Source organism: Arvicanthis niloticus, chromosome 20 (assembly GCF_011762505.2).
Source record: "Arvicanthis niloticus isolate mArvNil1 chromosome 20, mArvNil1.pat.X, whole genome shotgun sequence".
NCBI lineage: Eukaryota > Metazoa > Chordata > Mammalia > Rodentia > Muridae > Arvicanthis > Arvicanthis niloticus.
Genome location: NC_047677.1, coordinates 49286412 through 49313807, shown reverse-complemented (window position 1 = coordinate 49313807; position 27396 = coordinate 49286412). Strand labels below are relative to the sequence as shown.

The following is a 27396-nucleotide window of genomic DNA, read 5'->3' as shown; positions in this document are numbered from 1 at the left end:
CTTAGGGGGCTGGAGAGATGGTTCAATGGTTAAGAGCACTGACTGCTCTTCCAGAGGTCCTGAGGTCAATTCCCAGCAACCACATGGTGGCTCACAACCATCTGTAATGGGATCTGATGCCTTCTTCTGGTGTGTCTGAAGACAGCTATAGTGTGCTTGTATAAATAATAAATAAATAATATAAAAATATTTCTTGAGGCCGGGTGGTGGTGGCACACGCCTTTAATCCCAGCACTTGGGAGGCAGAGACAGGCGGATTTCTGAGTTCGAGGCCAGCCTGGTCTACACAGTGAGTTCCAGGACAGCCAGGACTAAACAGAGAAACCCTGTCTTCGAAAAACCAAAAAAAAAAAAAAAAAAATATATATATATATATATATATATATATATATATATATATATATATATATTTCTTGAAAGCTGGCCAGTGGTATTGTATGCCTTTAATCCCAGCACTCAGGAGGCAAAGGCAAGTAGATATCTGTGAGTTCGAGGCCAGCCTAGTCTACAGAGCAAGTTTCAGGAAAGCCTGGTTTACACAGAGAAACTCTGTCTTGAACCACCCCCTCAAAATCATTTTTTTTTCCATGACAAAGGTATCCCAACATGATAGTGTGTCACGCCTGTAATTCTAAGCATGGTTGGAACCCATGCTAGACTATATATAAGACACGTGTGTGTGGCCTTTTTTCCCTTTAAATAAAATTATAGAGGCTGGTGAGATGGCTCATCAGTTAAGCTGCTTTTCATTTCCAGCTTATGACCATGTATAAGGGAATCTGATGCCCTCTTCTGGCACGCGGTTGGACATGCAGCAGAGCGTCCATTAAATTTTTTTTTTTTAATGGAGAGCAGAAGCTGATGTGCAAATTCAGATTTTTCTGCCAGGTGGAGGCAATATGAGTCCTCTGGAGTAGACTGGATCCAAACTAGAGTACAGAATCACTAAAACCATAAACCTGTAGGAGACCAGAGAGGGAAAGCTACCCTGCAGATCTCCAGGGTCTTTACCCAACCTTGGCCGTTTAGGATGCCTTTTTCCTTTTTTTTTTTTTTTTTTTTTTTTTTGGTTTGGTAGTTTACTAAATTGTCGTCATATACACGATTCTCTACCCAGAACAATGAGAAACAATGCTTCTTTCGTTTCCTTCGCATTTGTGAGCGCGATCAAGCCAGGCATATGCGTAGACGACTATGTCCCTCAGGACCCCGGCCTGGCGCGGCTATAAATGACGGAGGCGCGCGGCTGGCGGTCTCTTTGTGCGACCTCCCGCGCTGTTCCTTTTCTTCCGGGGATCGCTGCTCTCCCACGCTCTCTGCGGGGCCTGTGACCTCCGGAGGGCAAGGCACGGGTCGGCCTCGAGCAGCAGGTATCCTGGGGTCCTGTGGGGAGGGCTCTGCGGTGTGGGCCGGGTATGATGACCCACATTTACAGACTAGAGTTTCTGATGTCCACGTGACGCCACCCTTGTGACTGACCCAGCCCGGGGTGGGGGCTGCCGGCCGCTGTGTCTCGGACCCGTGCTCACTCAGGGATCTCTTCTAGGTTCCTGACCCGCGCCGGCGGGACCCAGCCGCACAATGGTAAGCGGATGGTGCGAGTGGTGGGCGCTGTGAGTAGGGGTTGACTTTGGGGAAAGGACAGTAATGATGATTTCTGGTGATTCTGAGTGTCTCGCTGACGCCATCACCGCAGCGCGCTGACCGTCCCCGGGTCCTAAATCTGCAGTAGTGTGGGTTTTGAGCTTTCGTGGTCTAGAGTCCTCATGTGCTTCTGTGTCTTGCTTTCTATTAGGGGTTTGAGGACACACGCTTGCTGCCTACCTGTGAGGAAAGGTTAGTATTAATTAATATCCAAAAGCCTTAGCCGGGAGTGGTGGCGCACGCCTTTAGTCCCAGGACTTGGGAGGCAGGCGGATTTCTGAGTTCGAGGCTTTTTAAGGCTTTTTGTGGTTTTATGGGTCTGGCATGCTTATCTCTTGCTTGACTTTTTAAAGGACGAGTGTTCGAGACAGGGTTTTACCGTGTGGCCCAGGTTGCCCTGATCTGCTGGAATTGAAGGCATGTACTGCCACCCGGCCCTTGCTTTGTTCTTAAGATCAGGCCGGCAAGTGCTCGTGTTTTGTTTTTAGATAGTGACAATTAACCTTCCTAACTCCAGGCTTGATCTTGTTCTTGTAACATGTATACCAGTACAGATGACTCCATAACAGTGGTTCTCAGCCTTCTTGATGCTGCAAACCTTTAAGACTTTCCTCCTGTTGTGATGTTTCCAACAACCGAAATTACTTTTATTTTTTCATAACTAATCTTTGCTGTTGCAATATGTAGGCTGTCCTGTTTGGGTCACGTGTTGAGAGCCCTTGTTCTAGACCATGCTTTTTGGTATTTAGACAGGCTCTTAATCCTGGCTCCAGCCACCTTTTTTGTTAATGGTTTTAACAGTTGAATTTCAGTCCCCAGAGTGGTTTTGAATTTTTGTGTAGCTCTGCAACAGTCCAGAGCCTAACAGGGCTTCCACACCCTGAGTTTATTAACTCTCAGATTAACATTCTCTGGGTGCTGCCTTTGATTCAGGTTTCCCTAAATTGAGAGTGATGATTTCACAGACTAGAGTCTCTGACAACTGCCCTTGATGTCAACTATAAATCTGACTCTTTTGGGGGAACCTGATTGTTAACTCTCCTTCCTTGAGAGGGAACCCGGTGTTTTAGCACTGGCTCAATTAAGGTACTTATCCTGTTTCTGCTTCTCATTAATTTGTGCCCATCTTATCTCTCCAGGGTGAGCACTGAAGGCTGCACGGGGACCCAATCCCTTCACCTAGATGTGGGCTAACCTTACCTCCTAGACTAAGGTGGAGTTGGTAGAAGTGACCAGAATGATGGAATCTCATTGTCTGAAGAGAGCCAGCCCCTTGTCCTGCCTGCAGTGAAGGTGAGTTGTGGCTAGCTCACTTCATAATAAAGCATGACTACTAAAGACAGCCTGTGGGAGGAGGTTGAAGGGTTTGGTTTGTCTTGGTCACTAGGGCCTGTGAAGTTAACAAGCACAATGAACTCAGTTTGCAGGTTGTAATCCTGACCTTGTTAAACTATGCTGAAGCACATAAGCCAGCTTCCTGTTTGCTCATCTGCTGTGGTCCTAAAACACTCTTCTGAATTTTCAGGGCTTTGCTGCTGCTCACCCTGACATTGGACAGCTTTTTACTGCATTGTGGCCACCTGTCTGAACATGAGAAGCTGCAAGCTGTGTGTGCTGGACCGGGTCAGCATCAGCTGGATGTGGCAGCTTGTCTATTCAAGTATGTTCAGACTGAATCAGAGCTTCTCATGAGCATGAGTATTAGACAATGTAATAAGAGCTTATCTTGCCCAGAAATTTATATAATGGCTTAGAAATGGCAGTTTCCAGAAAGATCCTAATAAAATACTTTTAAAACTGTTTAATTTTGTGTCACTTTGTGGGTGGTTGAAAAGCTATGAACTGTACCACAGAGGTGTTTATCACCTGCCTGTGATAATCACCTATTATCAGATGCCCAGGAAGAGCTTATTGTTACTGTTATTTCAAGTCTGGTTTGGGATCCCTTAGGAACAAGTCTCCCCTATGTGTACACTGAGCTCCTGCTCTACAGAGGGTAAAGCATCAGGTCCCCCTGGGCATTTAGACACTGAGAATTAAACCCCAACCCTATGGAGACCCCACCAGTAAACATCCCAGGAGTGCCTGCCATGCAGGTCAGAGGCCTTCAGTGTTTAGGGAAGACTGGGTATGGTTGCCCAAGAGTGCTTATGCCAGAAGTTAGGCACCTGGCTATAACCTAGCACTTGGGAGGTGGCAGCAGAAGCATCAGAGGTCACTCCTGTCTGAAGGCACTTGAAGCTGTACTGAGTAGTTAATTGAATGGCCACACATGATCATTGAATTAAAAAAACCAAGGAACATGGGAGAGGGATTAGAGTAACTATATGGGTAATTTATAGGTTTGAAGTTTACAAAGGATTTATGAAAGATAGTCTGCAGTATTCCCAGCAGTGGTGGCCATGCCACTGGCAGTCTGGTCTACATAGCAAGTTTTAGAACAGCCAGGGCTGCACAGTGAAACCCTCTGTGGGGGGGTTGGGAGGTGGGGGAGATTGTAACTCCGGGAGAAAGATGAGTTTGAGGACAGCCTGAACTGTGAACACTTGTCTCACAAATGTGTGTGTGTCTGGCTCAGTGTCCAACACCAGCTAACAGGCATGGTGATATATGCCTGTAACCCGGCATTTAGGAAGTAGAGGCTGGAGGAACAGGAGGCGCTCAGGGTTTCCTGAACTGTGGCCAGCATGGGACACAAGATAATCCTATCTCAGAAAAAAAAATTTTTTTTCTGGACACGACAGAATGTGAATCTGACATGTGAATTCACAGAAGCTGTGGTTGGCAGCACAAGAATTGGCTAGCTTGGAGTGGGAGGGCTCAGGAGACCCTATTCCCTGGACAACTGCTAGCAATTCATGGTCTCTAGAGACGACATTGTCTTTTTTAAATTTTAAATAAGTTTCAATTTTGTGTGTGTCGCCATGTTTGTCTGGGCACCAGGCATACACATGGTGAACATGCAGGCAAAATGCTCGTGTACCCATAAAGTAAAAAAATTGTAAGATTATTTAGCCATGGATGGTTACAGACAAAAGGATCTACTTCTTTCATAGCCCTGGAACAACATTCTTTGTGGAGTTTTTGGTTTTTTGTTTGGTTTTTTTTTTTTTTTTTTTTTTTTTTTTTGGTTTTTCGAGACAGGGTTTCTCTGTATAGCCCTGGCTGTCCTGGAACTCACTCTGTAGACCAGGCTGGCCCCAAACTCAGAAATCCGCCTGCCTCTGCCTTCCAAGTGCTGGGATTACAGGCGTGTGCCACCCTTGCCCGGGACCCTGGAACATTCTTAGCACTGAGTCCTCTAACAGGAAAGCTGGGGCACCCCCAGCCTCAATTCTCCTTACTCACTGGATTGGCTTCTCTCTGAAGCTGTCCCATCGCTAACTGGCAAGATGGGAGGACCAACCGGGAAGGAATGCAGTAAATATTAGCAAAGTACAATAAGGGCTGGGGATGCAGTCGGCTAGGAATGTTTGCACCAAGCCTGAATTTGATCGCCAGAATCCACTTGATAGATCTTCTGACTGTACGTACACACACACACGCAATAACAGCATAAAATCATTCAGTTTTAAAAGAATGTTTTAGCTGGGTGAAGAGGCACACAGTCAGGGCTGCATATTGAGACCCAGTCTCAAAACAATAAGGAAAAAACAAAACAAAAAAACAGAGAAGAAAAAATGTTTTTATGTGTATGGACAATTTGTCTACATGTGGTCACATGGCTGCAAATCCCATAGAGGCCAGAAGAGGGCGTCAGATCCCCTGGAACTGGATTTATAGACAGTGCAGATTAAACATGGGTCATCTGGAAGAAGACAGTGCATGCATGCATGTTCTGTTTGTTTGGACAGGATCTTACTCTGTAGGCTGGCCCTGAAAGAAACTGTTTAACAAGACTGGCCTTGAACTCAAAAGAGATCTCTGTGTCTAAAGGTTTTTCAAACTGCACCCTGCCAAAACTTTGAACTTACTCTGATGGGTGTGTATACTGTATATAAACACTTAGAATACTCAACTGGGGATACCATATCTTGGAGATTAGGATGATCATGATTCTGGTGGTGCCAGGTGGTGGTGGCACACGCCTTTAATCCCAACATTCAGTAAGTAAAGGCTGGCAGATCTCTGAATTTGAGGCCAGCCTGGTCTACAGAACGAGTTCCAGGACAGCCAGGGCTACACAGAGGGACCCTATCTTGAAACAAAACAAAAGGATTCTGAAGAGGGGCTAGAGAGACGGCTCAGTAATTAGGAATACTGGTTGCTCTTACAGAGGACCCAGGTTTGGTTCCCAGCTCTTATCTAGTGGCTCACAACAATCTCTAACTCCAGCTGCAGGGGATCCAATCCCTTCTCCTGGCCTCTGTGGCACCAGAAATACATGTGGTGCACAGACACACACGCAGGCAAAAACACTTACATGAATAAAATAAACTTTTAAAAAAGTAGAAAAAAAGTTTGTAAAGGCATACAGAATACTTAAAGTTAACTTTGACCATCTTGGTCCCTCTGTAACACACCCCTCAAGTATGGGCAAGTATAAGCACACTTCTTACTCTCAGAGAGTAAGATATGATATGTAACACAGACACATGTGCACACACACACACACACACCTTCAAAAGGCTTAGCACATAGACTAGGTATGAGTGAGTCTGCCCAGACAGTCACTTCCAAGTCTCTTCAGTGCCTCACCCACCCTTCCCTAACCACTGGCATCTCTTCTTACATGGTCAATCATTCCTGTAAATGGTCAACTATTCATTTATCCAAAGGTCTTGTTTTCCTTCCTTCTTCCTTCCATGGTCCAAACTCAAATGCCCCCAACCTGGAGTGACCAGACCTCCTTTCTGGTGCTGGTCCTTGAACCACGGTCAGGGTGGCAGTCACATGGGGCTTGGGATGTAGCTCATTTGACAGAGTACTTGCCTAGCACGTGCAATCCTGAGACTGCTGACCGCCGCACTGGGCATGCCTGTAATCTCGGCACTTGGGAGGTAGGTACAGGTGGGAAGATCAGAAGTCCAAGGTCATCTTCAGCTGTGTAGCTAGTTCTGAGCCAAGCAAGATCTTGTCAAAAAAAGAAAAGAAAAGCCTGGTGTGGTGGCACATGCCTTTGATCCAGCACTGGGATGTAGAGGCAGGGTGATGTCTGTGAGTTCAAGGCCAGCCTGCTCTATATAGTGAGTTCCAGAAGCCAGAGCTACCCAGCCAGGGCTGTTACACAGAGAAACCCTGTCTCAAAAACAAACAGAAAAGCAAAACAAAACAAATAAAAGTCTTCCCCTCTAATACACTACCTTCACCATCCCCGTCCTGTTATCCACCACAACTTCCACGCCAGAAGTGGAGGCACCACAGAAGCTAACACCCTTCCACCCCACTTCCCCTCAAAGGCAATCTGCTGGAGTAGGCCGGGGCCAGGCAGACGTTGAGCTCCCCAGCCTCATCCCTGGATTCCTCACACTGTCTGGTCTTTCCACACGATGTCTCCCCAGGGCTATAGAACTGTGAGTCACCATGACCATCCTAGATGCTAACTGCCCTTACCTACAGTTAAAATCTTAAGAATAACTATTAAAAAAAATAATTTTACATTCTTTTTTTGTTTGTTTGTTTGTTTTGAGACAGGGTTTCTCTGTGTAGCCCTGGTTGCCTTAGAACTCACACTGTAGACCAGGCTGGCCTCAAACTCAGAAATCTGCCTGCCTCTGCCTCCCAAGTGCTGGGATTAAAGGCGTGCGCCACCACCGCCCGGCATAATTTTACATTCTTACCTCAAGCATATCTGGTGCTCATTTTCCTGTAAGTAATCAAAAACTGTCCAGGGACAGTCTGACTCCATAAACTACAGATATGGGCCCAGAGCAAAAGCACTCTCAGCCGGCTGGCAGCCAGAGCGCATCCTGCCAGTGCCAGAGAGCCTGGAGAGAAAGAACCTCACAATCGCAGGCTCCAGACCCTGAAGGCATGTCCTCAGCCAGGGCTGTTTGAAACAGTCTGTACCATTTTTATTAAGTTATTTTATGTGTTTATACATCTGGCACCATGTTCATGTCTAATGTTTGCAGAGCCCAGTAGAAGGCGATGGCTCCTCTGGACCTCGAGTTAACAGGCGGTTGTGAACAACCATGTGGGTGCTAGGAATCAAAGCCAGGTCCCTTGGAAGAGCAGGTCCAAACTCTTCCTCATGGAGCCATCTCTCGGGGCCCCTGCACCAGAGGTTTTGCTTTTGCAAGCTTCAGTGAACTGTAAAAGACCCCAATGCTATTCCTACTTAGACAGGATGGGGTCACCTCCCCTGGTGACCGAGCAGACAAGATGCTGCTATGGTATCACAGAGGTAGGGCTCCGTTCTCAGGCTCTTCAGGTTCTCAGGGAGTGAGCTGGGAGAGACTCTCCTGTACTGCCTCCTGTGGAGCTGCATAAAACCTAATAAAACGCTTCTCTCCAGTGAGCAAGATGTCTTTTAAGGTACTTGCTGGCAAGCCTGACAAACTGAGTTAGATCCCTGGGACCCACATGGGGGAGGGAGAGAACTGACTCCCAAAAGTTGTCCTCTGAGCATCACATGTACACATGAGCACACATACACACGATAAATAAATAGGGTTAAATATAAAAAGAAGATGGCAGGGCTGGAGAGGTGGCTCAGCGGTCAAGAGCACCGACTGCTCTTCCAGAGGTCCTGAGTTCAATTCCGAGCAACCACATGGTGGCTCACAACCATCTGTAATGGGATCCGATGCCTTCTTCTGGTGTGTCTGAAGACAGTGTAAAATCTTAAAGAAGGAGGAGGAGAAGAAGAAGATGAAGATGACAACGATGACAGGAGAGTAGCCATGGTGGAAGAAGTAGGGTAGCTGAAGGAGAAAAATGGGGGAGGGGCAGTAGGGATGCAGAGCTGCAGCTGAGGAGACTAAAGCCAGCAAAGAGCCACCAAAGAGACATTGCAGACCCTGGTAACTGGCGAGTTCTAACCCTGTCAAGTCTTCAGAGCCAAGGATCCCAGACTGCCCAGGACAAGGGCTTTAGCACTGACTAGGATCTGGAGATACTCAGCCCTGCTGAGAAGCTACCCTGTCAGCCGGAATCTAAGCTCTTAGGCCTACACTGGAGCAGTACAGGACTAGAGCCTTCTACAGAGTCCTGCTGGGGACTGTGGCACCAGAGGGCTCTACTCATGCTCCACCTGCTTTCTGTTCAGCTCTCAGGCTGCCAAAGTCCAGCGAGCAGAGAGCTTGCCCGCTCAGGATTTCCATCTGTGGGAGCAAAAGGGCCAGATCTAACTGCTCCATGACAGCAGCACCAGGGGGGAAGCCTGCTGTAATTAGTAAAGACTCCTGGATAAAGGGTATAAGAACAGATGAAGAGCCCAAAGAAGCTGAGGTGACGCCTGAAAAGACCCCATGCCTCTGAACATGACCTAAAATTCCCCAAAAGATAAACATCACAAAACTAAGGAGATTGGGGGGGGGGGGGGAACGTGGCGTCAGTTCCACGTATATATGAGAAATGATCTCAAAGGAGTGTATAAGAGGGTTTGGGGACTGTGGTGGTTATACTTGTGGTTGTCAACTTGACCACATCCGGAATTAGCTAAGACAGAACCGGCTTTCCAATTTGTCAATACTTCCAGTCTCCTGGAAGCTTGAAGAGCCCTGGAAGACCATGGTGTGAAGTATTTTACCAATTTAAAGAGGCAAACACATTTGATTATTCCCGATTCAGCGAACGTAAGAGGTAACAGATTTTGTGACTGCATATAACAATTTTTGGCTGGGCGGTGGTGGCAGGGGCTGTCAGATTTCTGAGTTCAAGGCCAGCCTGGTCTACAGTGTGAGTTCCAGGACAGCCAGGACTACATAGAGAAACTCTGTCCGGAAAAACAAAACAAAAATGTCAATTGTTGGCTTCTAACATCTCTGAGTAAATCGACAAAGGGAAGGAATATGCTCTATGGGGAATTCACCAACTGAGATATTTGTGTCTTCTTTCCTGGGTTTCTCGTGTTTTTGTTTGTTTGGTGGTTTGGGGTCTCTGTGTGTGTGTGTGTGTGTGTGTGTGTGTGTGTGTGTGTTTGACAGGATTTCTCTGTGTAGCCCTGCCTGTCCTGGAACTCACTCTATAGACCAGGCTAGACTGGAACTCAGAGACCTGCCTGCCTCTGCCTCCTGAGGGAGCGCTGGGTGTAAAGGTGCCTGTCAACACTGCCAGGCTCTTTCCAGGATTTGTTTAGCAGGTTATGTAACATTAATTAAGAGAATATCAGTGGTCATCATATTTACATTGTCCTTCAAGGGACATTGCCACCTGTTCTAAAATTTCTAATGTGTTTGTGCAATAATTAATTATATTAGGTGTAATTATGACCGACTGAAGCATATGATGCATATGCAATTGTATGTGAGATAGGTATTATTATGTTAGGCACAGTTATGATCTGGTTACTCTTTTCATTTGGAAATTAAGCATGACATAGGAAATATGCGTGTGTGTCAAGCTGACAAGGAGTGCGCTTTTGATGGCTATTGTTGGTTAAATCTGGAACTAGCTAAACTATTAACTAGTTAAACTGGAACTAGCTATACCTATATGAGGGAATTTTTTTCTTAATATAAAATCAGTTGAAGTGAAAAGAACCAGTCTGTTTGTTTTTTGACAATTTTTTTTTATGTTTTTCTTCCCCCTTCCCTTCCCCCACTTGCTCTGGCCCAAAGGTTTTTATTTATTATATGTAAGTACACTGTAGCTGTCTTCAGATACCCCACAAGAGGGCATCAGATCCCATTACAGATGGTTGTGAGCCACCATGTGGTTGCTGAGATTTAAACTCATGACCTCCAGAAGAACAGTCAGTTCTCTTAACCACTGAGCCATCTTACCAAGCTGAAAGAACAAGCTTTTTAAACTCAGATCTTCTGAGGTGGGGAGATCCACCTTTAGGCTGGGCCACGCCTTCTGCTGGCCGACTCTAAAAAGAACATGGAAGAAGGAAGCGTCCTTGCTTGCCTGCTTGCTCCTGTGCTCCCGGCAAGTCCATTCCTTTGCTGGTACTAGAGCATACTTCTTGGGGATTCTGACTTACACGGAAGGACAGCTGAGATGTCCAGACTCAAGGACTGAACAACTACTGGATTCTTTCTGTTGGTAGACAGCTATTGTTGCACTATCAGAACCACAGCCTATAAGCCATTCTAATAAATACCAAATATATTCATATATCTCAACTCTCTCTCTCTCTCTCTCTCTCTCTCTCTCTCTCTCTCTCTCTCTCTCTCTCCAATTCTATATGTTCTGTTCTTCTAGAGAATGCAACCAGGGATGTAGCTCAATTGGGAAACTGCTTGTCTGGTATGCACAAAGTCCTAGGTTTGATCCCAGGTCCTGCATAAAACTAGGAGTGGTCATACAAACCTGTACTCCTTGTACTCAGGAGTTGGGACCATGAGGACCAGAAGCTCAAGATCATCATTGGCTGCATACTGATTTCTATGGGCTAGCCTTGGCTACATGAGACTTTGTTTTCCCAAGCCCCCTTTTAAAAAACGAACAACTAGAAGAACATGGCTAGCCAGTGGTCAGGTTGTTAAGTAATTGGTGTCCGTCAGTCAGGTCAGGAAGCATATTCTATGGGAAGACCTTCTAACAGCCCTTCCAGACCTCAGGACCAACTCCTCTTGTGAGATGCAAAAGTAAACCCCACTTCCTCTTCCTGTGGCTCTGGGCATCTTTGCTCTCTCACTTCAGTTGGCTGGCAATTACCTGTTTGCCTTTCACCCTTAGCAGATCTCCATGTAGCCAGTTCTACCAGGTCACCTTCCCTGTTCCTGGTTAGGGCATTGCATACATCATCATGCTCATTCTGACACCAGGCAGGCAGGGCAGGCTCTGTCACCTGACTCTTGCCCACCAGGTTGTTCCAGGCACTGAGCAGGAAGCCAGTTGGAGCTTTAGTCAATGTCGAGAAAAGTTTATGATTCCCGGCTGAGGTCACAGTAGCACGCCCCTGTCTGAGGCACCATCAAGCCCATGGCTGTGGTCTTTGAGTCATTTTGTTCAGGTTGTGAAGAAGCCCTGGTGCCAAGGCAATAAAACTAGCTGGGCAGTGGTGGCGCACACCTTTAATCCCAGCACTTGGGAGGCAGAGGCAGGCAGATTTCTGAGTTCGAGGCCAGCCTGGTCTACAAAGTGAGTTCCAGGACAGCCAGGGCTATACAGAGAAACCCTGTACAGAGAAACCCTGTCTCCAAAAACCAAAAAAAAAAAAAAAAAAAAAAAAAAGGCAATAAAACTAGTTTGGATGTTGTTTGTGGGACTGTGGCTCTGCACAGTCCTTTGGTAGACAGTTTTTAAGAGAATTATTTATTCATTTCATGTATATGAGTACTCTGTAGCTGTCTTCAGACATACCAGAAGAGGGCATCGGATCTCATTACAGATGGTTGTGAGCCACCATGTGGCTGCTGGGAATTGAACTCAGGGCCTCTGCAAGAGTAGTCAGTGATCTTAACCGCTGAGCCAACTCTCCAGCCCCTCACTATGTGAGGTACAGTGCCTCAAATCCTGATCCTTCTGCTTCTCCTTTCAGAGTACTGGAATTTCAGACATTTGTCACCATGCCCTGCTTAGAAACAGCTTTGGCTGGTGATTTTCAAAGGGCTGCTCTCTTGGAAAACAACTGGTTTGAGCCGAGCCAGAGTACGACACACTGGGGAATCCTCTCTCAGGGGTGCTGGTCAGAAGACCCAATAAAAGATGATTTTACAGTTAAGAAATTCACACTATAGGCAGGTACAGGTCCCCACCTGTAACCCCTGTGCTTGGGAGACTGAGGCAGGAGTATTGTCTTTATTCAAGGCTAGCCTGGACTATATGGCAAGTTCTATGCCAGCCTGGGTTATAAGATCCTTTTCTTAAAGGATGATCTGATGCCTCTGGACTCCGTGGGCACCTGAATCCACCTGCATACACCTGTCACACACACACACACACACACACACACACACACACACACACACACACACACAATCTAAAACAAATTGGCTTTTAAAAATGCTATCAGGAGACAGGGGTGTAGCTTATGTGGGAGATCCTGGGCTCAATTCCCAGAAGTGGGGGTTGGGAGGAATAAGAAAGTGACTAGAAATTCTAGAATAAAAATAAGTACACAGGGGAGTGGCTGAGAAGACTCCATGCCTAGCTGAGGAGCTATTGTTAACTGAAGGCAGCTAGGGTACAGAGAATCAGGTCTACAAATGTGTGTGTGTGTGTGTGTGTGTGTGTGTGTGTGTGTGTGTGTGTGTGTATGTGTGTGTGTGTGTGTGTGTTCATATGGGCACTTGTGGAAGAGGACAAATTATCAGTCAGATCTCTTCTTGGGGATTGAACTTGGTTCTCAGGCGTGGAGGCAAATGCCTTAACCAGCTGAGCTGTCTCACCTACCCAAAAGGTGTTGCTCCTGGTCGGTTTTCCATGTTCAAGTAGATGGTTCCACAAACATGTATGGAAGCACTGACTGGACTCATTGGTTTACAAAGAGGGGTAGCTGGAAAAAAAAAAAAGGTTGGTTCAGTGGCTAAGAGCACTGGCTGCTCTTCCAGAGGACCCAGGTTTGATTCCCACTTCTCATATAGGTGCCATACAGGTGACTCACCACTGTCTGTCAATCTGAAGGGAGGACTATCCCCTCTCCTGGTCTCTGAGGGCACCAGGCGTGCACATGGTACACAAACATACATGTAGACAAAACATTCAATGATGCATTCAATAACTGTATAATTTAAAAAGGAGGAGCGGGAGGCAGACATGGGGGGATCTGGAACGAGTTGGATCGGGCCGTTGATAGGATCAAACTACATTGTGTACATGTGTGAAGTTCTCAAAGGATAAATGGAAAATATTATATTTGAGATAAGTGCACAATGAGGAGGTTAACCAGAAGCCCGACTGAATGCCACATTAGTGACGCGGAAAGGAAATTATCTTTAAAAAACATTAAGAGAAGCATCGTGTCCTGAAGTTGTGCCAAGTTTGTTGGGAGCTGTTCTGGCCATGCAGATTTGTCACAATGCTGCCACCCCAACAGGCACAGGCAGTGTCCTTAGCTCTGCTCAAGGAAGTAAGACAGCATCTCTCAGCAGCCCAGACCTTCCCATAATTATCTCTTTTTAAAAATGTATTTATTTATATGAGTACACTGTTGATGTCCTCAGACACACCAGAAGAGGGCATCAGATCCCGTTACAGATGGTTGTGAGCCACCATGTGGTTGCTGGGAATTGAACTCAGGACCTCTGGAAGAGCAGTCAGTGCTCTTAACCACTGAGCCATCTCTCCAGCTTCCCCCCTCCCCCCCCAATTATCTTTAACTATTGTTGTGCTTTTCCATTTTGAGGAAAGGTCTTCGGTAGCTGGAGCTCGTCTCTGACTGGCAGGTGAGGGTGAGGCCCCGCCTCCTGCAGGCTGTCTTTTGATTGCAGTGTAATTTCCCAAGGAACAAGGAAACAAATTATTCCCAGTTAGTCCAAAGTACATGCTGACTCTTAGAGAGTTAGATGTCATTGTCCCTGGTCAGGTGACCCTCAAGTGGAAATGACCACATTCTAGAATGCCTATTGCCTATCATTAAACCCTTAAAATCTAAAAATATGCCTGAGATGGAGTTTGCAATACCATAACAATAACTGGAGTTTGCTAACACTCCCAGTTAAACCTCAGGGGGAAACACACTGGTGAGGAAGTTCTAAAGGGCCTTGTTGTGGTGGATGCTGGGTTGGGTGGGGCATCTTCCAGGACCACACAGAGAACCCTTGCTCAGCTGGTTTGATTTTTTTTTTTTTCCTGAGAAGACTGAACAACTTCTATAAAAAGAAGACTTTAAACACTTTTTTTTTTTTTTTTTTTGCATATTGAGGTTGAATCCAGGGCCTTGAGCATAGGCGTGCCACCTGACCAGCCAAGCCTCTTTTTTTTTTTTTTTTTTTCTTTTTTACGATGAACAGTAAATACTATGAAAAGCCCGGCCTGAAGGCCTGGGACTATGCCCAGATGGAACTATGCCCAGCTAGCTATCCAAGAGGCCCGTGGTGTTGCAGACAAAAGGCTAGCCTGGGCTACAGAGTGTGATCCAAGCTTGGAAAACTTACCTAGAACCTGTCTCAAAAAATATACACAGGGATTTGAGGTATAGCTCAGTAATATAGTGTGGGCCCTATCAAACCTTCAGAAGCGGGTTTGGGTGGGGGTAGAAGATCAGATCAGGAGTTTAAAGCCAGCCTCTGCTATATAGGAAATTTCAGATTTGAGGCTAATATTTAGGTTTCTCTCTTATCTAAACTCTTTCCCAAGAAGAAAGAGGGGAAAAAAAAGAAAGAAAGAGGGAATGTAAACAACTAATCTCAAATCAAAACGAAGACAGCACCTGCCTAATTATACTCCCTCTCTGGAAAATTCACACCCTCTTCCACCTGCCTCGCCCAGAAACCAACCAAGCCTCTCCCATTCATGCTGCTCACTGATGAGTGGTCTCTCTTTACAGCCTCCATTGACCTGCCTCCCCTCCCCCACTGCCCCGCCCCCGTCCCCGCCCCCGCCCCAGTACGTGGTCCAGGACATTTCGCCTAATCTCACTGGCCAAACGCCTTGTTGAAACCAAGATGGGCTTAAGTGCTGGCCTCCGACTCCTGTTTCAGCAGTGGAGGGCGACTGCACTAACCTTGGCCCCACATCCTCAGAGACCAATGCTTGGACCCGGACAGTACCTGCTGCACACTGAGGTGCTTTCCACCGTGCCTCCAATTGCTGGGGCAGCTCCGTTTCTCCAGGGAGCACATCTTGCCGGCTGGCTGGAGGCCGTTCTGCTACTCTAACTTTTATGGGCTCTAAATTTGTACAGAATTCCTGCACTAAACCCAACAAACTTCAAACTAAGTCCGAAGCTCTGTCACACCACGAGGCTCTTTGCTTACAGATTTGGGGTCACAGGAAATGTGACTTCTAGCCTCCATCTGATACAAGTGTGAACTTCCATTAGGGCTTACTAGATATTTAGCCTTTTCTGTTACATACACCCAGAACAGAGATGAAGAGTTTGCCCAGTGATGATCAGTGGTGCAGCGATTGACTAGCATGTCTGTGGCCTCTGCTTCCTTTCCCAGGACAACAAAGCCAAGGAAATTTAAAAAAAAAAAAAAAAAAACAAGATGTTTACACAGCACAGGTGCTCGTAGGTTTTTTTGTTTTTTATTTTTTATTTTTTGAAAGGTAAAGATTTTATTGTCTTCATAACAACATCAGCTTAGAACTGGATCTCTTGGCCCTTTCTCTTCTTGTTGCCTCCCAATTCAAAATGCTTGCATCTCGTAATAGCCTGAGCGTGCTCTTAGGTCTGCGGCTGAACTCAACGCAGTCCAGCCGCAGCACAATCTGCTTTGTAATAGTAGCCTTCTTGTGGAAAATAGGCTTAGTCTGCCCGCCACAGACACTCTGGTCCTGACATAGTGTCACTTTCCCTGGGCATACAAAGAATCCTTGCCCTTCTTGTACTGGGTCACCTTGTGGGGTTGGTGCTTCCCACTTTTCTTGCAGAATGTCCCGCGGGTCTTAGGAACGTCCACCATGTTGGCAGGACCGCTATCAGCTCAGAGAGAGGAGAGAGCAGCAACGGTTTACAGGGGGTCGGGTTTTTGTTTTTAAAACTCTTTTGTATCTATCAATGTTTTGTCTGCTGGTATCTAAATGCACCAGGGAGTGTCTGGCGCCCATAGAGACCTGAAAATGGTGTTGGTTCCTCTAAAATTCCAGCGGTGGGTGGTGGAAGACCATCCTGTGGGTTCTGGAAACTGAACCCAAGTCTCCCCACAGGAGTAACAAGTGTTCTTAACTGTGGCGCATCTGTCTGTAGCCGCCCGCGGCCACAAGTCAACTGGGTCCACCTGAAAGGGGGGCTGGGAATGAAAGGGGCTGGAGGGCGAGAAGAGATGAGGCCAAGACAAAGTTCTCTGATCAAGGCCCCAAGCTTTAATGTTCAGCTCTCAATTTAAAGGGGAAGACCCAACCCACAACCCCTCCTGGTTCCAGATGGGTGGGATAGTCCATAGTCCATTCCAGGTCACGACCGGAGATGTCTCAAGGCAAGCCCAGGGGCAGTTCCGCTTCTGTGTTCCGGGCAGCCAAGGTGGGTAACTCCACCTAGATCCTGTCACTTGACCTTGTTGTAGTAACCAAGGTCTCTTCAGGCTTGCTCATGGTGGGGGGGAAGGTACAGTTTCCCCCGTTTTAGTTAATTTAAAAAGAAAAGAGAGAGGTGAAACAGGAATAGGGTCGTCGTCGTGATATCTGGCTACTTCCTGCTGACATTGGGGGCGACGTGTCTCTAGGGGGAACCTAGAAGAAGGGGTATGGGGGATATAGGAGAGTCGGCTGTGTCCTGCTGTCCAGGGTTTATGGAGCCCATCTGAGGATAGGTCAGGAGGAACAGGTCCAGTAGAAGCAGCTGTGTAAGGTACACGATTTCGTCCCATCTGGGGTACCAAGTAGCCGGGCTTGTTGGGAGAGATCTTTGTGTGAAGGCAACTTATCTGCTTGAGACACAAGGTTCAAACGTTAACAGCAATATGATTATCCAAGCTGAGTAGGAAATAAGGTTGAAGGTGGAACTGTTTTAGTATCTCATCCAACTGCTGGTTGACAGGGATCAGACACAAAGTCTATGACTACTCAGGCTGGTAGATTTCAACAAAAGCTGTCTGTTTACAATACTTTATAGCCCTCTGTTTCAGTGTTTTTCCATGGAGACCTAAGACTTTGAGCGGGCAAGTAAGCCAGGCCTATTGCTGAATTTTAGGCTTATAGCTGATTTTAGGCCTTCAGTGTTAAGCAGGGCTGTCCCTGACGTCTCCTCTCTTTTCCAAGTATAGAAGGACTGTGGCAATTCTAATCTTACCCAGGCGGGGATAGAGGCCTGACCTCCAGTAATTAAAGGGAACCTTGTAATGGCTCCAGTCCTCCTGTCGTTGTCCAGTAAGGCCTGAAGGCCATACCCGTCCTGATGTCTTTTTCCTGGAGAGGGGATACTTTTGACATCAACCCCTATGCAGTCAGGCTTGTCCCTCAGGGAACCCAGAAACATATTTTTAACTTTTATTTATATTCCCTTGCAGTGCTTAGCCTCGCAGCCTTAGCAAGAATTCAGATTGCCAGACAGAGGGGTTCTGGGTGGCCCCTCTCTGCTTGGTCTAGGGGCGGAAGCCCCCTCTTTTAGGTTGGGTGGAGATGAGACTTGGGAACACCCTGGATAGAGTAACAACCTTATCTAGAGTCTTGGGTCCTCCATGGCTAACACATGATAATGTGTCTGACTAAATTTTGTCATCAGATTCTTCATTATCAGAATCATAATTATTAGGCTCAAGATCTGTGTCTACTTGACGGACCAATCTTTCAGGCAGCCATCCGGCTCCATTTTCTTTTTCTGAAAAAATACAGACTGATCCACGACCCCAAATTAAGACAGGGTCAGGACCATTCCAAGAATTAGTTAGGGGGTCTCTCCATTTGACCCTGTCAAATGACCTGGAAGTGACTGGATGCCAGTGGCGATCTGCCGCAGACTGACCTTTAACATCAGTTTGCAGAAAATTTAAAACAAATAACACAAAAGCAAGATGTGCTTTTGGTGACCTTGGAGGGTATAACTCTCCCCCTTTAGTTTTAATAAGCCAATTTTTTAGAGTGCGATGTGCATGTTCAACGATTCCCTGTCCCATTGGGTTATAAGGAATTCCAGTTTTATGTTCAATACCAAATTCTTTACAAAAGGATGTAAAGTTGTTACCAGTATAAGCTGGCCCATTGTCTGTTTTGAGAACTTTAGGCAATCCCATAGAATTAAAGGCTTGTAGGCAATGATCAATTACATTTCTAGAGGCTTCTCCTGTATGTAGAGAAGCAAAAAGGAATCCTGAGCAAGTGTCAATACAGACATGTATATATTTCAATTTTCCAAATTCTGCATAATGGGTTACATCCATTTGCCAAATATGATTGGGCTTAAGGCCTCTTGGATTAACGCCTAAATGGGGAGCCGGGGATAAGGTAAGACAGTTAGGACACTGTTTTACAATCATTCTAGCTTGCTCCTTAGTAATCTTATGTCGGAGCCTTAAAGTGTGACTAGAGAGATGAAATTTTTCATGATCTCGCTTAGCCAGAGCAACAGGATCCAAAATTAATGCTTCTCCTATTAAAGCTCTGTCAACACAATCATTGCCAGCAGCTAAAGGCCCAGGAAGACCAGAATGAGCTCTTATATGGCCAGTATAAAAGGGATTTTTTTCTGGTAAGAATGAGGTTTTGTAGTCGAGAAAACAAAGATCCGGCTCGAGTATTGAACTGCAGTACTCCACAAGTTTCTAACAAGGGGACAGACTGAGCTACATATAGGCTATCTGTAAAGAGGTTAAAAGCATCACTTACCGACTGAAAAACATTTAGAACTGCTGTCAGTTCTGCTAGTTGAGCAGAGAGTCCAGGTGTCTCTATGACTACCTGTTGATTATTTAAAAGATACCCTGCTCGTCCTTTAGAGGATCCATCAGTAAATATTAAAAGAGCATTATGTAAAGGCTGCAAAGAAGTCATGTTAGGAAATATAACCTCATGTACATTTAAAAACTGTATCAATTTATCTGGAGGATAATGATTGTCTATAATGCCATTAAATCCTATTTGAGCAAGCAACCAATCTGTACTATGTTGCTTTAACCAAGTATTTTGATCTGCACTAAAAGGCTGAATAATGGTGTCTGGCTCTTTGCCAAAATAAGTCACTGCCTGTTTCCTTCCAAGTACAATCATATGGGCTACTGCCTCATAATACGGTAGGATGTTACGTTTAGGGGATATCTTTGAATGTATCCACATGAGGGGAGCCTTTTGCCACAACAATCCTGTAGGTGTGTAAGTTGTATTAAAAATTAACAAATGTAAAGGTGAGGAATAATCTATGTAAGTAACAAATTGTTCCTCAATGGCTCTTTCTACTTGTTGTAAGGCCAACAATCCTTCTGGGTTTAAGGATCGAGGGGAGGTAGGATCAGCACTCCCCTTGAGAATATCAAATAAAGGTTTCAATTCTCCTGTTGTAAGCTTTAAGTAGGGACGAAGCCAATTGATATCACCTAACAGCTTTTGAAAATCATTTAGAGTTTTTAGACAGTCCCTGCGGATGATTATCTTCTGGGGACAAATGGCTTGATTTGTAAGCCTAAAGCCTAAATAATCATAAGGCTCCTGAGGCTGTACCTTCCCCCCCACCATGAGCAAGCCTGAAGAGACCTTGGTTACCACAACAAGGTCAAGTGACAGGATCTAGGTGGAGTTACCCACCTTGGCTGCCCGGAACACAGAAGCGGAACTGCCCCTGGGCTTGCCTTGAGACATCTCCGGTCGTGACCTGGAATGGACTATGGACTATCCCACCCATCTGGAACCAGGAGGGGTTGTGGGTTGGGTCTTCCCCTTTAAATTGAGAGCTGAACATTAAAGCTTGGGGCCTTGATCAGAGAACTTTGTCTTGGCCTCATCTCTTCTCGCCCTCCAGCCCCTTTCATTCCCAGCCCCCCTTTCAGGTGGACCCAGTTGACTTGTGGCCGCGGGCGGCTACAGAGTGGCGCGCACAACGTGGGACTTGAAAACGGGGGACCGAGCTGAGGAAAGCTGTCTTAGGTGGAGCTCCACGGTAAACAGGACTAAAAAGGTATCCCACACACTTAGGAAGTAGCAAACAGTATTGAAGCTAGCGCTAGTTAAATTTTAAAGGCCGTGTTTGCAGGAAGTGTGTTTTGGGGGATAGGTCTAGGTCAGATAGGTGTTGACCCGACGCCTATTCTGCCTAGGGGGTGACAGCGAATTATGGGCCAGGAGAATTCTAAAAGGGCATTTGCCTGCAGCCTTCGAGAGCTGCTTCAGACGGGAGGAGCTGGGTTGTCAGTGTGTTGGAAGATTTTTTGGCAGAGGTAGATTCATGCTGCCCATGGTTCCCTCGAGAAGGAACGTTGAACAAAAAGACCTGGGAGACGGTCGGAGAGGTTTTGAAAACCACCAGGGCAGATTATAACACCCTCTGTCTTTGGAAACTGGTAAAAGACGCTATTGATAATAAAACAGATAAAGAGACCTCGCAGGCGTTAGCTATTGCCCAGGCACAGCTTGAAGAGTTCCAAGAACGCCCATCAGAAAGCCCTTGTACAAAAAGGGGCACTCTCAACCCTAAATCAGGGAAATGTAGACCTAGTACACCTTCTTCAGCTCAGATAAAAGAATTCGGAAACTCTGGTAATAAATCAGAGCTAGAGAAAGGAGCTGATTTGAAAATAGGGGGTTCCAAATGCCACGAGGAATGGCCCCCTCCCTATGCACCTTCTGCTCCACCTACGGTCCTTGATGCAGCAGAAGCTGCCCAGATGGACATGAAGGCATATAAATTAGAGATGGAAATTAAACTGCAGAGATTGACTAACGAGCTACAGGAGTTAAAGTGTCAGTCAGGTGCAAAAAGGAGCGATGATTCTGGGATACGTCAATCGCCATTAGAAAGAGCTGTGAGTCAGGCCTGCAGGGATGGGCAGGATACATCTGACTTGTTACCGTTTCCTGTAGTGGAAGTAGTTGATCAACAGAACCAAAGAACTAGACAATATCAGGCATTGGAGTTTAAAGTGATAAAAGAGTTGAAAACTTCAGTTTCTCAATATGGGCCTACGGCGCCTTTCACACAAGCTTTATTGGATACTGTGGTAGAATCAAATTTAACACCCCAAGATTGGAAAACTTTGTGTAAGGCTACTTTGTCAGGAGGAGATTACTTGCTTTGGAGCTCAGAATGGCGTGAGGCTAGTAAGAAAACTGCCGCGATGAATGCTCAGGCGGGTAATCCTAGCTGGGACCTGAACATGCTTTTAGGAGAAGGTCAATATGAAGGGAATGCTAATCAGGTCGAGCTGCCTCCAGGTGTGTACGCACAGATTGCAATGGCTGCTCGCCGTGCTTGGAATCAGTTACCTACTAAAGGGGATGTTAATGGGAGTTTATCCAGCATCAAGCAGGGTCCTGATGAATTATTCCAGGACTTCGTGGACAGGCTGCAAAAGACAGCTGGTAGAATTTTTGGAGATCCTCAGTCAGGAATTCCTTTTGTTACACAGCTGGCCTATGAGAACGCTAATGCAGCTTGCCACGGCTATCAGGCCTTACAAGGCAAAGACAGATTTACATGGATATATAGGTCTTTGTGCTGAAATTGGGCCCTCTTACAATCAGGGTCTGGCCATGGCTGCTGCTTTTCAGGGGACCACTATACATGCAATGCTTGCACAGAACTGTAAAGATAGAAGATGTTATAAATGTGGAGATACAGGTCATTTTAAAGGTGACTGTCCCAGGAGAAAGGGCATGGACTATCAACCAGGTCGCGTGTCAGGAATTTGTCCTCGGTGCAAGAAGGGTCGTCATTGGGCTAACAAATGTAATGCTAAAACAGATAATCAGGGCCGTCCCTTGTCGGGAAACGAGTGGTGGGGCCAGCCCTAGGCCCCCAGGAATCCACAGCCAACAGCTTATGGGGCCATGAAGCTGTTGCCAAGTCAGGGAAATCTATTTCAGAACTTATTAGAGCAACCCCAGGAAGTGCAGGATTAGACCTTAGTTCCACTACCCATGCCGTACTGACACCAGAAATGGGAGTTCAGATGTTGCCTACAGGAGTTTTTGGGCCCTTGCCTCCAGGGACTTGGGGATTACTTTTAGGCCGAAGCAGTAGTATTGTAAAAGGATTGCAAATTTATCCAGGTGTTATAGATAGTGATTATGAGGGAGAGATTAAGATCATGGCTGCTTCCCCCCAGGGCGTGATAACTGTGCCTGCTGATAAGAGAATTGCTCAACTTATTTTGGTTCCTCTGCATCCACTTCCTTCCAAGTTAAGAATGAGAGAGGACAGGATTGCTTTGGTTCTTCTGATGTGTATTGGGTTCAATCTATTACTAATGAGAGACCTACTCTTAAGTTAACAATTGAGGGAAAGAGTTTTGAGGGTCTCATGGATACAGGAGCTGACATCACGATCCTGAGAGGACAGGACTGGTCTTCAGCTTGGCCTTTGTCTGATACGCTCAAGCACCTTCAGGGAATTGGCTATGCTAACAATCCGAAACGGAGTTCTAAACTCCTAACTTGGAGAGATGAAGAGGGAAATTCAGGACAAATTCAGCCCTATGTGATGCCGAATTTACCTGTCACCCTCTGGGGAAGAGATCTTTTGTCACAGATGGGTCTTATGATGTGCAGCCCTAATGAAATAGTGACTAAACAAATGCTAAGACAAGGATTTTTGCCTGGCCAAGGACTAGGAAGAGAAGGGCAAGGTATTAAAACTTTTAAAGCGTCCAAGCCTCATACTAACTCTAGAGGCTTAGGGTATTTTCCATAATGGCCACTGTCTTGCCTGCATCCCATGCAGATAAAATTCAATGGCTTAATAACGTCCCAGTGTGGGTTGATCAGTGGTCATTGTCTAAAGAAAAAGTAGAAGCTGCTTCATTGCTTGTGCAGGAGCAATTAGAGGCAGGACATATAGTAGAATCTCAGTCACCTTGGAACACTCCAATATTTGTTATCAAGAAAAAATCTGGGAAATGGCGATTGTTGCAAGATCTAAGAAAGGTTAATGAAACCATGGTACCTATGGGAGCTCTACAATCTGGGCTGCCATCTCCAGTGGCCATTCCCAAAGGGTTTCATAAAATAATAGTAGATTTGAAAGATTGTTTTTTCACTATTCCCTTGCATCCTCGGGATTGCAAGAGATTTGCTTTCAGTGTTCCTTCTGTTAATTTCAAGGAGCCGATGAAAAGGTATCAATGGGTAGTTCTTCCTCAGGGCATGGCTAATAGCCCTACATTATGTCAAAAATTTGTGGCACAAGCCATTGAGCCTGTAAGATGTACATCAGCCATTACACAGATGACATTCTTTTAGGTGGGAAAGATCCTCAGGAGTTGCTTCTATGCTATAGAGATTTACAGCAAGCATTAGCTGATAAAGGATTACAAATAGCTCCTCACTGGATGTGGCATACGCTTGTAACCCCAGTACATGGTGACGCTGTCCCCTAATCAAACCACCCAGGAATAGGTGTGTGGCTCAGTGGTTCAGCACTTACCAGCATGCCTGAGACCCCAGGCTCCAAGCGCTGGTGGGAGGAGTGGAAGGAGGCAAAAGGCTAGAGCTCTCCTGAGCTTCTCGGCCACGGTACGGTGGTGAAGGGGTCTAGTTTATAATGGGCTCCAGAGCCTGTCCCACGGAGGAGGCGCTCGTTAGGCATCATGGACTGGAAATCAGCCTTGCTGGCTTGAGGAAGGCGGGTGATGGGTCATTCTCTGTGACTGCCTGCTGCTTCTGCTTCACCAGGCTCACAGGCAAGGCACTGTGAGTATCACTTCCAATCTCCACTGTGTGTGTGAGCACGCTTGGACGTCTGTGTGTGTGTGAGCATGTGTGGGTGTGCGTGAGTGTGCATGCGCATATGTGTGAACATGCGAGAGTGAGTGTGTGTGCATGAGTGCACGCATAAGTGTGCACGTGCTTGTGTGTGTATTTTAAGTTTGACCTATTTATTTAATTATTTATTTATTGATTGATTGGTTTATCAAGACAGGGTTTCTCTGTGTAGTCCTGGCTGTCCTGGAACTCACTCTGTAGACCAGGCTTTGACCATTTTTTAAAAAAGATTATTCATTTTATGTGTAGGAGTACACTGTCTCTGTCTTCAGACATGCCAGAAGAGGGCATCGGATCCCATTACAGATGGTTGTGAGCCACCGTGTGGTTGCTGGGAATTGAACTCAGGACCATTAGAAAAGCAGTCAGCCCTTTTAACTGCTGAGCCATCTCTCCAGCCCAAGTTTGACCATTCTATCTGTCTGTCTGTCTTTTTTATCTATTAACAGGGTCTTGCTGTGCAGCTCTGACTGGCCTGGAACTTGTTACTGACATAAGGCTAGCCTCAAGGTTTCATGATCCTCCAGCTTCTGCCCTCTTCTGCATGGTGGGGCTTCAAGCAGGCAGGACCTAGTCTCCCTTTCTCCCACTACCTCTTTTTATTTAGTTTTACATTTACTAGTTTATTCGTTTTGTGGGGGCAGTGGGTGCATGCATGCCGTGGCGTGTTTGGTGGTCACAGAACACCTTGCCAGAATCAGTTTTCTCCTTCCACCCTGTGGCCTCAGAGCTTCATACTCAGGTCATTGGCCTTTACCACACTAACCCCCAGTAGAATCCGTGTGACAAGTTCCACAGACTGAGGCGAAAACTTCAAAGGAAGGAGGCCTCCTGGAACCGGTTGTGGAACTCTTGCCCGGTTGTAGAACTCTTGCCCGGAATAAAACATTGAGCAGTAGTTCTCATGGCAACTTATCTGTTTTATGTTTCTTTTATTCCTTTTCTTATTTATGACATGTTCCTGATAGCCTAGGGCAAGATCTTAAGCAAAGAAAAATGGATAAGAAACCATCCCTTGAGATGGGATCACTAACCATGACCTTGCCTCCAGGGAAACCGACGCTTTACTTTATAATCATTTACAAAATTACATAATAGTATCATGATAGATAGTATTATGGGAACAACAATAAAATCTCATATGGCTGCATGTGTGTCATCGGAGGAGGGCTTTGGTATATGGTAAAAAAAAGCCTTAAATAAAAAAAAATTAAAATAGTTTAAATTTATACATTGAAGATTTATAAAAAATCAGGTATTAGATGTTGATTATAAGGATTAATTAACATTCTCTTGGAGATCTGCCACTAGCCCTGGATGACCGCCCCACTGAACACACCCCTTCAGAGTTGTAACACTTGAATGGTTTTTATTGTGTCAAATAACAATAATGATGTTACCTGTTCTATTTGTGATTTATTGAATATATCTTTTCAGAGTTGATATGTGTGGATGATTCTTGTGCTTTACTGTGCCAAATGATAGTAATGATTGCTTTCCTGAATACATCTCCTAAGAGTTGTAATATTTGCTTTCTCTATGTATAAAAACCCTTGCTTGAGAGCTGCAAAATACACTCAGATTCAAACTGCCTCTGTGTTTGTTTCTGTTTGTCACCACCGAATCCTTACTCACCTAGCCTTCAAGGACCCTCATCCCAAGGACCCCCATACCCGACTGGGGTGGGCCGTGGCAGGCCTTGATAGCAAGTACCTGCTGGATCATGTTGCTATCACCTCTTCCACTGCTGAGCCCGGACCTGTGATCTCAGCTCAAGAAGCTGAACAGGAAGATTATGTAAGTCCCAGGCTACGGAACAAGGCCTGGGTCAAAAAATAAAAAGCAAAAGACTGGCAGGTAGATGTGCAATTTTTGGTGGTGATAGTCATGGGACTGGTGTCCCAACTGCTGTGGTCATGGCCGCCATTCTTTCTTGTTTAGTCATCTGCACGAATCACAACCAGCTCAGGGACTGGGCACTGACCTGGGCCTCCTGCATGCTACACAAGCACTGTACAGAGCTAACCTGTCAGCCCGTTAGGTGTCTTACTGTCAAGCATCTTTCCCCGTTCCCTCTCCCTCTGCAGGCCAGTGGACAGGTTCCTGTATGTACCCTAAGGGGCAACACTGTGGTTTACTGACTTGGGCAACGAGTTATATCAACTGACTCAGAACTGGTCACGTAAGGGAGAGTGAGCCCACACAGCCTGTAGCTCCTGTACAGACCACGCACCATTAGCAAACAGCCCAGAGGAGGGAACGCTCTCTCTCTTTTTCTTAAAGTTTTCATTTTTGTTTTAGATTTATTTCACCTTTATGTGTATAAATGTCTTGCCTGAATGTATGTAAGTATATATGTGTCTGGTGCCCACAGAGGTCAGAAGAGGGCATCAGATCTCTGGAACTGAAGTCCTGAAGTCACGCATGGTTGTGGGTGCCAGGAATCAAACCCAGATTCTCTGCCTCCTTCCCTCCCTCTTTCTCTCTCTGCCCCGCCCTGCCCCACTCTGACTCTCTGTCTTTGAACTGAAGAATTTCAGGTAATAAATGAGGAAGATAAAAGAAAAAAGTAAAAACCACTCATTTGCAAGTCCATGAAATAATGGCAGCAGACAGTGCATCCGGGATGGTTGCTTGGGAGGGTTGCCAGCAAGTCTTACAAAGATGGCTGTGCCACCTCAACCCTGTGCTCTGTCTCTAACCAGAGGGACGCAGGCTGTGTGAGCATGGGGGAGCCGTGGGCAGCACACAGAAAACATGGGGCACCCCTACTCTCCCAAAGAGGGATCTGAATCCAGCCCTTCAGCGGTGGAGGGAGACATTAGATGACGCCATCAAGAGGCGTCCTACAGGACAGCCTGCTGTCTCATCTAGATGGCACAAAAGTCAAGCAACCTATTAAACTAACAGAAAGGTTAGGCTATCACAGATTAAAAGAGCGGCAAGAATCAGCAATCAGAGCAGAGAGATGGTGGCGCACGCCTTTGATCCTAGCACTTGGGAGGCACAGGCAGGCGGATCTCTGAGTCTGAGGCCAGCCTGGTCTACAGAGTGAGTTCCAGGACAGCCAGGGCCACACAGAGAAACCCTGTCTTGATAAAATACAAACAAACAAATCCTAAAAGAATCAGGAATAGATTTTCTTAGGTCCTGATTTTTGCTTTTTTTTTTAATTATTTTATTTTGTGT

General features: G+C 46.0%; 1 long non-coding RNA gene, 2 other non-coding genes and 1 pseudogene across 3 annotated transcripts; 3 read left to right on the top strand and 1 right to left on the bottom strand.

Annotated features, from left to right (window-relative positions):
• Positions 1-1218: 1218 nt before the first annotated feature.
• LOC117724142 (uncharacterized) lies at positions 1219-3449 on the top strand. The gene is made up of 5 exons (XR_004608790.2): positions 1219-1370; positions 1547-1584; positions 1796-1836; positions 2784-2937; positions 3170-3449. It is a non-coding gene; the product is annotated as an uncharacterized LOC117724142 (long non-coding RNA).
• On the top strand, positions 1644-1706 carry LOC117725007 (small nucleolar RNA SNORD48). The gene has a single exon (XR_004608874.1). It is a non-coding gene; the product is annotated as a small nucleolar RNA SNORD48 (small nucleolar RNA).
• On the top strand, positions 2591-2657 carry LOC117725005 (small nucleolar RNA SNORD52). The gene has a single exon (XR_004608873.1). It is a non-coding gene; the product is annotated as a small nucleolar RNA SNORD52 (small nucleolar RNA).
• A 12497-nt stretch (positions 3450-15946) lies between the features above and the next one.
• On the bottom strand, positions 15947-19976 carry LOC117724901 (large ribosomal subunit protein eL42-like; annotated as a pseudogene).
• Positions 19977-27396: the final 7420 nt, after the last annotated feature.